A 16,293-nucleotide genomic window follows, 5' to 3' on the forward strand; every position below is an offset into this window, starting at 1 on the left:
CCCAAGAAAGAAAATAGATGCACATACATATTATACAACTACGACTTCAGTGAATGGCACTAAATATGTATATATACATATAGACACACACAACCTTACGGAGGTGTTTATCCATGCACTAGTGTCTGTAGTAGCTTTTCAGTGTACAAAACTGCCGAGATGTTCTTGTTTTGAATACCCCCCCTCTCCATCCCGTGGTGAAGATGCCTGGGTAAATGGGTCAAAAAGTGGTGGAGAACTGGGTTAAAAAGAGGTGAAGGTGAAGATCATTAGAGGTTTTAGGGCTGGCTGTGGCTGTTTTGCTGGGTTTGTGTGACTGTGCCCAGAGGGCGGAGTTCCTGCACATTCCTACCTCACCGGAGAACCTGCCCTCAACTCCACTGCAGCTACTCCAGAGAGATGGGACCCTCCAGAAGAAACCTGCCCAGCAATCCCAGCAAGCCTTCCCGCCAGAAGGGTAGGTGCACTTCAAGAAAACCTTCCCTACTTCTCCCAACAGGCAGATCCATGTGATACGAATGAATAGAGATGACAGACTTCTGTCTAAACGTACTGTTTCCCCGTGCCCCCTGATAAGCAGATCGCCCGTGCAACCGAAGCACAGTTTCAAAGCACCAGTTACACCAAAACTGCGTGTGCCTAATGTTAGGATTTTTCTCTCTCTCTCTCTCTCTCTCTTTTTTTTTTTTTTTTTTTTTTTTTTTTTTTTGGTCTCTTCCTCAAAGTGTTTCCTCCCCCGGCCTCCCCCCTCCCCCTCGGGCTCTTTCGTTTCAATCGGTAAGTTGGAAGTTTCTTCGCCGGTTTAGCAGTTCTCATGGTTTATCTGTAGATTTTTTTAGCTCATTTTGTTAACGTGCTCTTTGTTTGCTTGTTTGCCACTAACGCCAGAGAAAGTCACACGGGTGCAATGTTGTGTTTGCCTTTTTTAAGATGCCAGAACAAACTGCCTCTACCTGCAAGAAAGGCGCACGGTGGCCCTTGGGGATGGGAGTCCTACGCCAGCACCGGGTGAGTGCGGAATTTACTCCTCTTTTATACTCAGGTATCAAGTAGCTACACTCGTGATTTGTGTCCGCTGGTATCAGGATGAGAGGGAGTGCGGTTCCAGCAGATCCCTGAGCGTTCCCTGTCTTTTTGGTCACGCTTGAGCGTAGAAATATTATGGGGGCTAGGCAAAATTCCCCGCCACCACTCATTCCAGGATGAAATTTGTTCCATCTCTTCTGTGTGAAAGACGATTTTAGCATGGCGAGTATAGGCGGATTCCGTAATGAATTATTTCTAAAAAATCTGAGCCTGTCGTTTGAGAAAAAGCTATGGGCTTCTCGCACCTTTCGGGGGTTGTGTAAAGAGTGCTAATATCCCTAAATTCTTAGGAAAGCGACTAAAAGCCAAAAAATCTGGGAGAGCGAGGAGAGAGACCTTGTAAAAATCTGTACATCTAAAACTGAGCTGGGCTTTGCTCTGAGTGCTCCAGCGGAGCAAATGCGCCCTTACACCCGCCGACCCGACCACGGGCAATGTTCACGCTCACCGGAGAGCTCCAGGCACTCCCTTTGTCTTCCCACTCCCCAAATTCCGTGGCTGCGTTGTGGATGGATGGAGATTTACGGTGCCGCAAACCGCAATCTCGGGATAGGGGCGGAAGTTTAAACCACTGATTTGCTCAGCTTGCTCGTGCTTGCGGGTGGGGGCAGCGTGGGGTGCGTGGGCAGGACCCCGGGACAGGGCCCTCTGGGGACCCACTTGTTCTCGTTTTGTTGTCCCGGCGTGGCGGAGAGAAAGAGCAAACGCTCCCGTCCCACCCGGCGGATGACTTTAGCCCCCTTGCCCCTGCCATTTGTGGCCTCATGAAAATAATCGATACTTTGAATATACAGCAAAATTAAGTTTTCCGCGGTGCCGTGAGCCGTGAGCGTAGGGGCGTCGGTACGGAGCGGCTCTCTCCCTCACACCGTGGGAAACGGCGCCGGGGCCCGGGGGAGCGTGCGCTCGTACACGCACAGCGCACGCCGGCCTCAGCTTCTGCCAGAACGGCCGGCGTGTCGTCTGCCCGCCTCAGACCTGCCCCGGGGCGCCCCGCGGGGCACGGGTGGGGCTCCCCACGCCCTGCTGGGCGGTGAGCGGCACCCACGCCCGCCTGTCCCCGGGCAGCTTCGAGGCGGGCAGACGACACGCCGGCGGTTCTGGCAGAAGCTAAGGCCGGCCGCGGCAAGCCGCTCCAGAAGCCGCCGTGCCCGTCCACGCGTGTCCGCGGGATGAGGCGGGGGCCGGGCCGGACGGGCGGCGGGTGGCGGGCGGCGCTGCGCGGCGGCGGCGGCGCTGCGCGGCCCGCGGGCTGGGGGCGCTCGTGCCTCGCGGTACAGTCGCCGGCCCCGTCCCGGCTCCGCGGGAACCAGTCGCGCAGAGCCCCGCCGCCTTCCTCAGAGCCGCTGGGATTCGGAGCCTCTCTTACGTCCCGGCGCTCACCCGGCTGTGGGTGAATCTGCGATTTGCAGGCGACAGGCGTTTGTGTTTGGGGGTTTCAGTCCGCCCCCCCCCCCCCCCCCCCCTCCCTTCAGAAAGGAGAAAAAATTGAAGTGCCCTTCTCCGTACTGACTGAGGTTTGCGTCTTGGTAGCCACCAAGAGACACATGCTGTGCCGTAGGGAAATGCATTTTAGAGTTCAAGTCCTCTTCCTGCAAACTGGTCCAGGATGCTCCGATCCAGGAACGGTATCGCAAAACCCACCTCCCACTCCACCGGGGCTAAGTAAACCAGCAAAACCTAGAAAAACAAAATCAAAGGAAATAAAACAAACCGTCAAAATAAAGAAATAACCGAAGAAACTAACAGCAACTTCCCCCCCCCCCCCCCCCCCCCCCCGCCTTTCTCAAGACCGTGTAACAGAATACAGCATCAGGCTAGCGACTTAGACTTAAAGCGAACGGATTTGTTATTCTTAATCGAGGAAATGAATGCGGACCGTCTGCAAAGTCCGTTTCAAAGAATTATCTCTAGGGAGTCCTCCAAATGTATTTGGAGTTATCCGTGATTTGAGAGGAAAGACTAAACGGGGGGGAGTCTGAGAAAAGCCTGCCATTGTCACCCTACCCTGAGGTGAGTAAAGCATCCCTGTAAAGTTAGCTGCAAAGAACTGCTTAACCTAAGACCGAGAGGTGAAAACTCTCCTCGCCCGGAGCCGCCTGGCCAGGGAGCCTGAATTTCGAGCTACAAAGGCGGCACGAAGCCCGAGCTCTCTTGGGTTTATTTTTTTTCCACGGTGCGGAATTCAGAGCACTTTACAATTGATTTCGCAGGGGCATCTTTTACAGGGAGGTAGGAACACGTGAAAGGAGCCCTTCCCCTCCGGGGCGCTCCTGGCCCGCGGCGGCGGGAGCCGGCGGCGCCCACGGCAGGTCTCCCGCGGCCGTGGCGGAGGGATGGGGGCTGCAGCGGCCCGTCTGCGGGGGAGACCCCGCCGAGCTCCTCATTCACCTGGTAGGCCCTCCAAGTCAAGTCTTCGCCCTGCGCTCTTCGTTACTGGAAGGAAAAGAAGTGGCAGCCCCCTCTCCGTTCCACGTCGTGTCCGGTCCCGTCGTGTCGTTGTCCCCCCCCGCCCCTTGCTTCCCTTCCACCCAGAAACGATCTGATCATTATTAGCTCGTCTGTTAAATTAATCATAACCAAGAGGAGACAGGTATCTGCCAAAAAATCTGGCTGAAGTCTGACTGTAAAGTAAAAAAGAGGAATTCTTTCTCAGCCTTGGAAGACGGTTGTGAGGGTTTTTTTTGTGTTTGTTTTTGTTGTTTTTTTTTTTTTTTTTAAAAAAAGAGAGAGAAATTAAAAAAAAAAAAAAAGGTTGCATTTTCATAAAAATAAGCAAAACCTCATTGTGAGGCACTACATGTCCCAAAAGGCTGCAATACTTTCGAGAATTAAGTGCGGGTAATATTCACCGGTTACCGGACTGTTCTTTTGAAGCAAAAACCTCGGTGATGCTATATTAGAACTTGCATTTCCCCCCCTTTTTATACTCCTTGCACACCCAAACACACTCACATCCCCACCCCAATATATTTCTAAATGGGGATGACGGCTTTAACAGGACTTTTCTCTAGACCCTGAATGAAACAGAGCTGGGACAGATTATTAGAGAGGTCTATGGAGGGAGATGGTTAAGCGCATCACACAATGAGTTACATACTTATCATGTCATGGCTCACAGGTAACTTTAAATCAGTCTAGTGATAAGTAAATCTTTTAGATTTCTGAACTGCATTTCTGAAGGCGAGTGCCTCAGGAGCAGAGAATCACAGTGCTACAGAACGGTAGTATACACGCACTCTATGGGTCTATGAAAAAGCAGATGAGAATTGTACAAATAAAAATTGCATTGTTGTTTTATCAGTGAACTTTTCCCTCCATATCTCTATAGCTATATACGTGTGTATATATGTACATATGTTGCTTGTTCTTTTCTGAAGCTGAAAGTGTCCTCCAGCATTCATCAGAAAAGGCAACACTGCACGTTCCTTTTCTTGCTGTCTATTCTATTTGAGCAAAGTTGTTTGTTTTTCTGGGAAGCGTAAGTTGCCTTCAGTTATGTCATCATTATCATTTGCATTTAGGCGGAAGGGTAGGACTTATTAACTATATTTTTATTATTAAATCAGTGACGGCAAAAGTACTAATAATTAAATACAGATCTCTGATTGCAGGTTGGAACAGCAAAATCGATTGTCTCTTCATCAATAAGACAAGGGTTGAGTAGCTGGCTATTGATTAGTATGTTTATTTATGCAGAACTTTAGGTATTTACTTACATATTTCAGGTTCTTTGTCTGCTAATTATTATACCAGATTGGTTTGAAAGAAAGAGCTTAGACTGGGAAACACACTTGACAAATCCATTCTTAGCTAACCTGATAGTGGATTATTGCAATCCAATAAGTTTAACAAATTACTTATACGTGCTTGCCTTTCGAGCAATTAGGAAACCGTCTCAGATTAAAATCCCTTGTTGCATTCGGGGTCATTTAAATAAAGGGGCATTCTGTTTAGATATTTTCCAAATGAAAACTGATTTTCTGGATCCTCAGAGGCTGAACAGGAGTAGATGTGTGCTTCGCCTCCCAGGCCCTTGGCTTCCTTTGTAAGTGTAAAACACCTTCCCAGCAACAGAGTGGCCCCTGGGGTTTCCTCATAGATGGAATTAAAGAATCGGAGGTAATCTGAATATAGAAATCAGGAATCGATATAGTAAAAGAAAAAAATAAAAACAAAAGGATCAGCATTCAAATATCGGAGTGCTCCAAAGCAGGCGATATTTTAAGTTGCTTTTTGGCTTAGTGATTTAATCGGTTCAAAAGGAACCGCCCCGGCCTCTCTGCTAAACCGTCTGGTTTCCAGCCATCCTCTCCCAGGACCACAGAATGATGACATTTTGACATATTTTTTTTAAACACTTTTTTTTTTTTTTTTTTTTTTTTTAAGCCCCCTGACACTGGCGTTTTCTTTTGTGGCTGTTTCGGGGAGGGCTTTGCTTTCTCAATACTTTCCCTTCTCCGCTTCGCCGGTGCTGGCGGAGGAACCTCGGCGGCGGGGAGCGAGGTCCGGGCGGGGTGGATGGCGGGGGGCGGCGTGGAAGCAGGGTGCGGGAAGGGAGGGCCGCCTCCCCACGCCTCCCCATGCCGGGCCATGCCGGGCCATGCCGGGCGCGCTGCCCCCCGTCCCGCCGGCAGCGCGGGGCGCAGCGCCGCGGGAGCCCGCGCTACGGGTCGGGCAGCGGGCACGGCAGCTGCGTGGGGGCGAGCGAGCGCCGAGCCCCTCTCCGCGGCGGGCAGCGCTCTTCTTCGGGTCCTCCTCGCCTTTTGCTTTCGGCAAGTTGTGTCTGGGAGGCGGGGGGAGGGATTTCCCCCCCCCCCCCCCCCTTTACCTCCAGCAACTGCTGCCTTACGACCTGTAGAGATAAGACGGCCTCGCATCAGATGATCACAGAGATAAGTAATCTCTCCCCTCGGTCCGTGGTAGAGCTGACCGTACGCGCTTGAATCTTGGAGCGCTAAGTCTTTCCTGTGAATGAACGAGAAAACACTCGACAGGTCGTGAATAATCGTTTTAATGAGTGTGTAAAAGCGTGCGACGGGGTGCACGGAGCTGTCGGGTTAAACAAACAACTTGTACCCTGACGAAATCCGATTGTTAAAGTGCAAAGTGGTGTCAGTCCAATTTCCATCCCAGTTCTAAAAACCACAGATCTAAGTCGCGGGAGTCCAATTTTCCCCATTAAGAAAAATAACAATATTTTCTGAACGTAAGTGCGATCGTGCCTAATGTTAGCCTCTGACCAAAAAAAAAAAAAAAAAAAAAAGACCAGTTGCATATCCCAAAGGTACCGAAGTTCTTTCTAGTCTTTTTTAAAATTTTAAAATAAATTAGTTAAGAAGAGTGTATTTGACATTTTCCTAGACATTATCAGATCAATGCGGTAAATATTTTCTTTTTTGTGTGTGTGTGCGTCCTTCCCCACCCCCCCCACCCCCCCCCGTGTGTTTTTTTTTCACAGATCACTGGAGGCAAACATCGAATTAATTGGATCTCAATGACTGAGGTTGGTAACTTTGTATTGAACTGAGGTTATCTCTGTCATAGTGTGCAGGTGTTTACAAGACATTTCAGGCGTTTCTAGAAAAGGTAGATCCAGAGAACACACATGATAAAATTAGAAGGGGGTTACAATATTGTGTACTCCGAATCCAAGCTATCTTACTCCTGTGTGGGGGGGTAACACTGTGTCCTGTAACAATCTAAAGAGACCATAAATTCCGGAGAAAAAATTTTGGAGTGTTTTTTGTTTGTTTGTTTGTTTGTTTGTGTGGGGTTATTTGTTTGTAGTGGTTTTTTTTGGGGTGTGTGTGTGGTGTTTTTTTTTTTGTTTTTTTGTTTTTTTTTTTAATTAAGAAAACCTGTCATCAGAATAAACCAGGTCTGTTTCCTTTACAACTAGACGGCCTTGCACTATTTTGAAAATGCAAACCCCACACCTTTAAGTCCACTGATTATTTTTTAGGGTTAGTGACGCATACTACTAATGTTTATTATTGCTAAAGACTTCCAGACCGACTACAGGTCTGGTTCTCTCTGTGAAAAGTTATTTTCAGATGTGTCCTCCCTTTCTTTAAAAATACCGGTTTGAGAAAAGCGAGGCAAGGCAACCCTAGCTGGAAACCGGTGCTTTTTAAAATTTCTCCATACCACGGTTCCGTTTAACCCTCGGATTTTCAAAAATAATATGACAATTGGAAATAAACGGCATGCCAAAATGTATTGCTGGGCTATAGAAATAATGGGAACCCACTGCAGTTTCCAGTGATACGAATGGGAAATTTACTTTTGATGCTAGTGGAAGCCGAGTCTGGACATTCATGAACTGAACAGGAGTATCCAAATGTCTTTGGTCTCAAGCCGATCTCCACCGGTTGTAGCATTTGGAGTTAAAGCAGAGGGGTTTTTGCACCAAGGCAATTTTGTGTTGTGCTTTAGGAACGATGTAGGCATTCGGGATGGATGTCGCTCAGTTCCGTGTCTCCCCGCACGGCAGAATCGCCTTGGCGTACCTTCTCGTGAAATCGGTGTTAGAAAGAAAAGAGAGAGAGAAGAAAAGAAAGGGAGACAGGGGGAGAAGGAAAAAAAAGATAACTCAGCCCCGCTGGATTTGGTAGCTGATCTATAACTAATGAGCCATACGATCGCATAACAGTATTTAACAAGCATCTGACAAATGTTCTGAGCATTTTCAAACACGGCTTTGTTCAGACTATATGACTTGAAACACGTCGTTGCCCGGACCAGTTTGAATGCTGAAGACTGTCAAAACCGAAATGCTGTCTGTTCCCACTGTGTTAGAGGGCTTTTCCTTAACTCCCCGCGGGCGAAAAAGGGATGTGGGCTCAGCCCCACAGAGGAAAGATAGAGGAGAATGAAAGACAAAGCGCAAGGGCATGTGCCTCCCGAGCACAACAGGACAGAAGGCTGCATCCTGAGAGCTAGGAAACATTTCTCACCCCAATGAAAGACTAATGCCCTCCTCCTGCAACTGCAATTTCCTTTGCAACAAAAACGTGCGTAAATTGGGCACGGTGGATAGCGAAGACCTATCAGTTTTCTGCTGTAGTTCTGCTAATAAATAAACTTCTAAATGTTTAAAACACCCTATCTGTCACATTCACAAGATAGGTACTGTAAATTCCTGTTGCAAATATACAAACAGAGATCCAAGAGGTTGCCTCTGTTTTTGTATCTCTCTCTCACAAGAAATGCACTATCAAAACATTAATTATATTTGAAAGGGAGCAGATTATTTGTTTGAGAAAGAATTACATTCTTGAATTTATATTCCACGCAGATCTCTCTTCCTGTCTGCTGAGAGGCTTGAACTGTAAATCTGTCTCGAATGATGTACCCCTAAAATGTAGGTAGGTGTGTCACATTAGAGTAGTAGAGAGATGGGAGATAATCTGTAGGTGCTTTTAGACACCTCTGTGGGATGGGTCGTTAGGGAATGTTGAAATCAACATGAAATTGCAAATCTAACATGTGAAGAACATACACCCTTATTCTTTGACAATGGAAATACAAACACACATAGACACGCAGGGCTGAACCTAGTTAGTTATTAAACACTGACTCATGGGAGTTTGGGCCTATAGTTCCTGTTGTGATTTTTTGTTTGGTTGGTTGTTTTTTGTTTTTGTTGTTGTGGTGTTTTGTTGGGGTTTTTTTTGAATGTCACGTGCACATCTTGCAGTAGCTGATAGTTGCAAGCTACCAACTATGTGAGCCATACGCCATGTAAGTCAAAATAATTTAAAGATTTTACCTCATTTCCTGCTTTTAAAAAGACTAATAAAAGGATTAAACAGATGCCCTCATGTCTCTATCCTTCTTCTGAGACAAATGGCGATCTGCTGGGGCTTTATTAGGACTCCCTGAAATACTACCCTCGGCATCTTTTTCCACTCTCTGCTAACAAGCCGCTCAGTATTTCCTAGCCTACCTTTAGATGCTGTTAACTATCTCAGCAGCACCGTTCTCCAGCACTGCAAGTTTTTGGCAGGGACTGATGTGAACAGCCCGGTCAGAAAGGTGTCTGGGGTTTGGGAAAATCGTCACTAAATCGGTACTCTTAGCTTGGGCCCCGAGGAAACTGCGTTAGCACCAGGTCCTGCGGTGGTGGGGCCTTTTCTCTGTTCCTGTATTTCCTGAGCCCTGGGAAAACCAAGCCATGGGGCCTGAAGGGCGGTCGCAGGGAGCACGGGGCGGGGGGGCAGGGGGAGGGTTTTTCTGCCTGCGGCTGTTCCTGGGATGTGCTTTCTCCCTGTGAGTAGGTATCTGTGGAGGAAGAAGGTGACGTGACGAGAAACGACTGACAGCCAAAGTGGGGAACTGTCCAGGAGAAGGATCCGTGATGAATGAGGTCTGCGTGGTCGTGATGCAAAAGTAGAACAGGACAGTGTGCTGGCACCAAATGCCGCTTTTTGTTCGTTAGAACCAAAAGAAAAAATGGAGGGGGGGCGGGGGGAGGGGGGGAGAGGGGAGAGGCAGTGGGGGTTGGGAGGGAGAGATCGGAGAAGTTAGTGGCTGTCTGGAGTGTAAACACGAGTCCATCATCTCCTTGGGAGAAGGGGAGGCTGCTTTTGTCAAACGCGCTAGAGCCCAGACGAGGGGCAGAGGCTCCACCGGACCGCTCCGAGATGCCGCCGTGAAATCTGGATCCAAGACAGCGCGAAGGACAGCATTTTACAAAGTAATCAGTCCCCAGATCTCCCAGGCAGATGGCCGAGGTTAAGCCAGGCTCTTCGAGAACTGCCGAACAATCGTAGGGAACAAGATCTGCCCCGGGGCAGGGGATCGGATGTGGGGGGTGAAGTGAGAGACACGGGATGACATAAACCAAACCCCACTAAAACTGCAAACATTATTTAATTCCTTGGGTAACTTTGTACAGATCTCAGACGTCTTCCTTGGGCTTGGCGGGAAGGCTGGGCTGTAACCTCTTGCTTTGTTTTTGACCGTGCACTGTACTGCCATAATGCCAATAAACGCTTTAAACGCGTCTTACCACCGGCCAGGAGATGCTCCAGCCTCTCAGGCCCGGACTAAGTTTGCTCTGTCCCGGCCCGGGGCTGCGGGGTCCCTCCCTGCCTTCGGGTGCACTTGGTGCTCTGGGGAAATGTGGGTGGATGGGTGGGGGGCTGTTGGCACCGGCCGCTGGGTTTTCTTTCCTTAGAGGGGCCAGTCGTGGCTTGCAAGGGATCGCAGAGGCACGGGCTCGCTTCGTTTCAGCGGAGTCAGGATTTCAGGGCTTTAAGTTCAGCAGCAGCAAACACCCCTGCCAGAATTTTGCCCGACTCGGTGGCTGCCTACAAGGAGAAGCAGCTCTCCCAGGGACGAATTCCCTGGTGTGAGGCACGGCCCATATCGCTCACCTTTACAGCAAATGCCAGCAGATGGATGCAATTAAACCTCGGCAGTCCGCGGCCAGACTCCGATACAGGGTGTGAGGGCTGGCCATTATGCAGGGCCTATGGTACGGTATGCACCCTCGGCAGCTGCATCAGGGGAGGAGGAACACAACGTGGGTGCTGCCAGCTTCCCTGTCCCACAGCAAGGGAAGCACGGCAGAACCCCAAAAGTTCAGGAGAGAAGAAAACGCTAAAAAAGCGAAAAAGAAGAAAAGCTCTAACACATGTTTGGAGCATTCAAATTTCTATGTAATATTATTAATAATCATAAAATCCCTGCAAAACAACGGCTCTCTTATAAAGGAAATCTGAGGAGCGCAGTGAGCTAAGTGGAAGCTCTGTTTCCAAGGCAAGGCAGGATTAGTTCACTGCACATAATAGCCAGTGTGTAGGAATTGCAAATGAACATCACCAGCAGTGCTGGAGTTACCCTTTTTAAATTAATATCGAGCTGGCTTCTTTACACAATGTGAAAATAACAGACGTTTCTTAGTTTTCGAGAAGGACAGAGATTTATATATATATATAAAATATATCTATTTTTCCCCTAGCCAGTCAGCAGTGCAGGAATTTGGGGTAACGCCCCCACGACCTGTTTTGAGGGTTAAAAAAAAATCAACAAACGACAACAACCAACAGCAACAGCAACAACAACAAAACACCCAGCCCAGCCCAACCCGACCCCCGCACAGGCACGGGGTGAGCCTGATCCCAGGCCGCAGGTGATGCGCAGCCCTGCCGCGGGCCGGCCCCGCCGCGGGTTGCTCCGCGCCCCTCCGCGGCGGCAGCGCCCCGCGCTTCCCCTCCGCGGGGCTGGTCGCCGTGGGCAGTGCCTGCTCCGGCTTCACGCAGCGGGGACAGCTGCCACGCTCTCCCCCCCTGTGCCTTTGCAGGCGCAGGCCCGAAAATCTGGGCTGAACCTGTACTTCTGTCCCGCCACCAGGCAGGCAAAGGGGGAAAGTAATACATTTGATCTTCCGCTGCAAAGAGGGGAGAGGGAATACTGCGAGCTCCGGGGCGCTTTCAAACACTTCAGGAGTTAATGGGGGAGGGGAAGGGGCTAGGGAGGATAGGGATAGATGCATTAAAAACTGATAAAATGAAAACATGAAGATATATTTACTGTCAGCTCAGAGCCAAAACATTTATGCTCCCACGCCTTTTTTTTTTTTTTTTTTTTTTTTAGCAAATCGGAACTTAAGTGATGCATTTTAATTATTTTAGGAAAATAAGCAAGAAGGCTCTTTTTCAGAGTCTAAATAAATAGCAGAGTGTTCTGTGCTGATGATGTCTCTGGCTCGTGATGGCCTCATCTATGCAGCCACTACTGTGAGCTCTGAAAACCTGGGAAGAATGGGGTGTTACTGGCAATTTCTGAAAGGAACTATCCACTATTTGTGGGTTTTTCTGAAACATAACATGCAAAGAATTTTCTGACAATCTGAGAGATGAAAACGGGGGCAATATTTTCCTAAAGCTTCAGCTCAGAATGTTGGGTGCCTAAATCTCAATATTGTTTCAAGCCTGAGGTGAGGAGAGATTTTCCTTAGTTTTCAAATAGTTATTTCAAGTCCTTGAAAGTAGTGGGGGAAACATGTTTCCCTGACACAGAAGGAGATGGATGCCTTGCAGCCTCTCAGATCAGCTTGGCGATTTTTTTTCTCTCCCCCCCCCCCCCCCCCCTCCCCGAGATCTAATCCCTGACAACTTTCTTCCTGCATACAATGTGTCCCTAATCTTCAACAGATTGCAGAGACCTTCCCGAGGAGAGTGATACTCAGAAGAGCCACTTTTTATTTGGGGGGAGAGAGAGAGGAGGAGGGAAATACTCCCTTCACTTAGAAGTAGATTCTATTGGAGTGTAGTTAGGAAAAAAAACCCCAAACCCCAACCAAAAGCAAGTAAGAACACAGCAGAAAAGTGTGTTCACATTTAAGTGAACTTAAAATTCACATTTAAAGAAAATCACGAACCAGTGTGTAACAATTGTAGGAAACGTTAAGCCACACACACTGGCAATTCTATAACAGCGAATATTAGTCATAATCTTCCTGTGTAAAAAGATCGAATCAATGATGGGTTTCAGTTCTCTGCAGGAACACCTAAACCATTTAAGGCCAGCAAGGCTTAGTTCACAGTTTTTCCTCCAAACAGGACATCCCCCCATATCTTTACTAAAGATTTTCGTTATCTTTCTGATGCTCCTCTCTTCAATGACTTCCATTTTGAATAGAATAAATTCTGTCACTCAAACACTGCAGCCAGTTTCTGTCAGCTTAAAATGAGCTCAGTGAAAACTGCAGAGTACCTATAGGCAACCTCCTTTCTTTCTCTTTGCGGTGTGTTTGTACTGCATCTTCAAGACTCACCAATGAAATGCCCTGCTTTGGAGATTGTACCATCAGTCTAAGGACAGCAGAAACTGCAAAAAGGTGGAGAGGTAGGAAAAGTCATGTTTTTGTTTTCTGATTCAAGCAGAACAGCAACATCATCATCAACAACAACAGCAACATTAAGACCACATCAAGAAATAAGAGAGAATCAAGAGGGAAGAAATCCCAACAGCGGGGAAGTCACAGAATCACAGAAGCACAGTATCGTCTAGGTTGGAAAAGACCTTGAAGATCATCTAGTCCAACCATTAACCTAGCCCTGACAGTTCCCAACTACACCATATCCCTCAGCGCTATGTTGACCCTAAGTCAAGCAAGTAGAGCAGGGTGGTACTACAGATTTCCAGCCTATGTAATTCCTACCCCAAAGATGGAGCAGGCCACAGCTTGTAATACCCAGACAGGTGACAGCAGAAAATAGTGCTGGTCTGCATGCGCCTGAGTACTGTTTCTGTTTTGTAGCGCATGAAGCCACCTCTGTCAATGTCTCTAAGAGTTTTCTGACAATCCATGCCCCTACAAGCAAAGCCGAAAAGTCCTTGCTACCTTGTTTTCATGTAGATCCTAATGATGTCCCGACTTTCCCTGTACATCTTCACCATGAGCTCTACTGAAACTATGAAATACAGTGTTGGTGTACAGGAAGAAACCTGGGCATTAGGACTTCCATAAGGAGGTGTGTCAGTGGATGGTAGAAGAAGTGTGTGTGGGAAGGAAGTGGCCTAGCTGCCTTATCCTCTCCAGAGAACTTCCTCACCTTCTATGCCCGCAACACAGCAGAACGCCTGGCACTTCTGTTTCCTGCTCCTCCAGAGACCATTGAATCTTTGCCTCCTTGACTGATGGTCCTGGATTATCACTGGGAGGAATAGACATAAAAATGTAAAAATTAGGTTTGAATGGTTTTGAAATATCCTTTATTTCTGGATTGATGGAAACTGGTGGAAGAGGTTCTTCAGGTAAATGCTGGAAGCCCCATGAATCTAACCATTTGATGCCAAGTTTGCAAAAAATCTAGGGAATAATGTAATCTGAGGAACAGCATTTCATGGACAGGGAATAGATGACCTAACAGCATCTTTCATCTTTACTTTTAAAGAAATTGCACTTTCACAAAAGCATAAGATGAATTAGCATATTATCTTGGGACACTCATTTAAAAAATCAGTTATTTTGGATTTTTTGGAGCACCATATTTAGCTGAAGCTGAAAAAGAAGCAGCAATGAACAATGTTGACAATGTTGAACAATGTTAACTTATAGAGTGTTACCATTACACTTCAGAAGTAACATATTACTGCCAAGACACGGAGTTTTTCAATATGTTTTTAGGGGTGTTGATTAGGAATGACTTTGAAGCTTCCTTCTGGCACCTAGAATAGGAACTCTGCATTCACTTCTATTGAAAGGCCTGCTTGATGTTTGGAGGAGTTACAAATATCACAATTAATTAATTAATTACTGATGGACTGGTAGGATCTGTATAAAACTGCTGAAATCATGAGACAAATGATCTATTCCATTTCTTTTTAAGATCTCGATCTACTACTGGAATAACACAAAAGCACTGCTCCCTTTGCCTATACCTACCTTCATGGAAAAGATCGTCAGGTCTGGACATATGTACTTGGTTTTTGCTTATTAGGGACAGGAGTTCTTTGCCAATTGCATTATTTGTTTTATTTATTTGTTCATTGATAATGATAAATCTTTTGGGGCAGTTTTTGCAAGATGCTTGAACTCAGCACCTTGTAGGGATTTCAAATCTGTTCTCTGGATAGATTAGATGCCTAGCAGGAACTGGTTTTATGTGGTGAATAAGAAATGCACTTGGCCAATGGTTTGGATACTGCTTTGCACAACTGCATATTTTTCCATAAGTAGGACCACCTTCCATGCCATGTAAGGACTCAAATATCACACATACTGTGTGCAATAGGAAGTCTTGTCATAAGAAACAATGGACATTTCTGTACATGGAAAGAGGAAGAAAGGCTGCTCCTTATGTGTAGCAGTCCTTTAAGGCGATACATTTTTTAAGGATGAAAATGATTATGATGGTTTACGTTTTTGCACGGAAACAAGGCTCACACTATCATGCAAAGGCTGATCTCAGGGTTGATGTTTTGCTCTTCTGTCAAGTAAGTTCCTTTGCTCAGTGACTGAATGTGGAAAAGCAGCCATGTTAAGGTAGTTTCTCTTGGCACATGGGCCTGAATTAGCTTTCAGAGGAGACATTTTAGAAGCCATGTGTCAGGCTAGAGCTTCCAGTGATGAGTTTTACCAGTTTTCCCCTCATGAAGACATGAATAGGAAATGACTATTGAAATACAGCAAATCTTGAAAAATCTTCTGTTGCAACGAACTATTGTAGAAAAGATAGTGTGTTGTAAGGGCAAGGAAACAAGAGGGGAATCCATCATTGCTGATCTTGAAAATAAATCATGATGTAGTAGCTCACCTTCAGTGAGAGATCCCCAGATGCATGGGGGGCAGCACTTGCTGTTATTTCAGTTTTTCATCTTTAAATGATAAGTTCCTTACACAGATGCATGAACATTTGTATGCTCAGGAAGACCCTTAATGGTGAACGTCTCTTCTGGATCCCTTGGTATCTAATAAATTCATCTGCCATTCATCTATGAGTGCTCTAACTGGGCTAATACTTGGCATATTTAAAACTCTGGTTGTGAACTGAAGGTTCACACTTAAAAGTGGGGCACCAAAGACCTGATATCTCATTATAACAGATATTTAAAGCATGCAAAATATTATTGGCCAAATGGACAAAAAAGCACCTCTGTCCAGGACTTATATAAAGGTGGCTGGAATGGTCTGCTATAGGCTGCTGCATATTTTAAAGCCTAAATTTAATAACTAGCTTCCCACTTAATAAAAAGTGCTTTGAAAGTTTCTAAGCAACTTTTAAAAAACTTGCTTTTTAAGAAGTTTATTTGTTTGTTTAATTTCAGGAAAAGGTTGTGTATTATTATGCATATTATTATTAAGTTCCATATATGAAAAGAGAAACACATAATGGAAATGCAGTAGGACATTTCAAAATTTTATTTGCTTTCTATGTTTTGCAATTTAAACCCCTTTAATTGTCTTGTGAAGTTTCATCAAGTACTCAACAAATGTTATTTATGTATAAAACTTCAACAGATTATTGAGTACGCAAAGAACCAAAGAAAAAAATTAAACAGGTTTGTCATATGGTATGTGTTTATCTTAACCTTTCTTCTTCAAAAATCTCATCTACTAAGTACTTTTATCAGACACTAATTATACTCCTTCTGAAAAGAATTTCTCCAACACCCTTCAGTGCCTACACCCTTTAATCATATCTCATTACATCTACCTAATCCATCTCTTTTTCACATTGCCAGGGCTCA

At 46.3% G+C, this 16,293-nt stretch overlaps 1 long non-coding RNA gene across 2 annotated transcripts; it reads left to right on the top strand.

Moving 5' to 3' along the window:
- The first annotated feature begins 376 nt into the window (after window positions 1-376).
- On the top strand, window positions 377-10,090 carry LOC141961834 (uncharacterized). Of its 2 annotated transcripts, XR_012633838.1 has the most exons (6): window positions 377-457; window positions 931-1,008; window positions 6,548-6,592; window positions 8,387-8,456; window positions 9,369-9,457; window positions 9,666-10,090. It is a non-coding gene; the product is annotated as an uncharacterized LOC141961834 (long non-coding RNA). The 2 variants fall into 2 exon arrangements; XR_012633837.1 differs by lacking the exon at window positions 9,666-10,090 and having other exon boundaries at window positions 9,369-9,530.
- The last annotated feature ends 6,203 nt before the right edge of the window (window positions 10,091-16,293 follow it).

Source organism: Athene noctua, chromosome 6 (assembly GCF_965140245.1).
Source record: "Athene noctua chromosome 6, bAthNoc1.hap1.1, whole genome shotgun sequence".
Taxonomy (NCBI): Eukaryota; Metazoa; Chordata; class Aves; order Strigiformes; family Strigidae; genus Athene; species Athene noctua.